The sequence below is a fragment of the Morone saxatilis genome, unplaced genomic scaffold (genome assembly GCF_004916995.1).
Source record: "Morone saxatilis isolate NCDOM2014 unplaced genomic scaffold, NCSU_SB_2.0 Contig22, whole genome shotgun sequence".
Lineage (NCBI taxonomy): Eukaryota > Metazoa > Chordata > Actinopteri > Moronidae > Morone > Morone saxatilis.
In genome coordinates, this window is record NW_023339785.1 from 26711885 (window position 1) to 26712112 (window position 228).

Genomic DNA, 228 nt, shown 5'->3' on the forward strand with positions numbered 1-228 from the left:
TGCATGGATTAGTTTTTCTGCATCCGTCTGTGACAGGATGTGTCTAATTTTTGTAAATTCAATTCAATTCAATTCAATTCAATTTTATTTGTATAGCGCATAACAGAAGTTATCTCAGGACACTTTTCAAATAGAGCAGGTCTAGACCGAACTCCTAAATGAAAGAAGGCAGTCCTAGAGATCTGCTTTATGTGGGAATTAAATGACATGTCCTGATCAAAGATAACT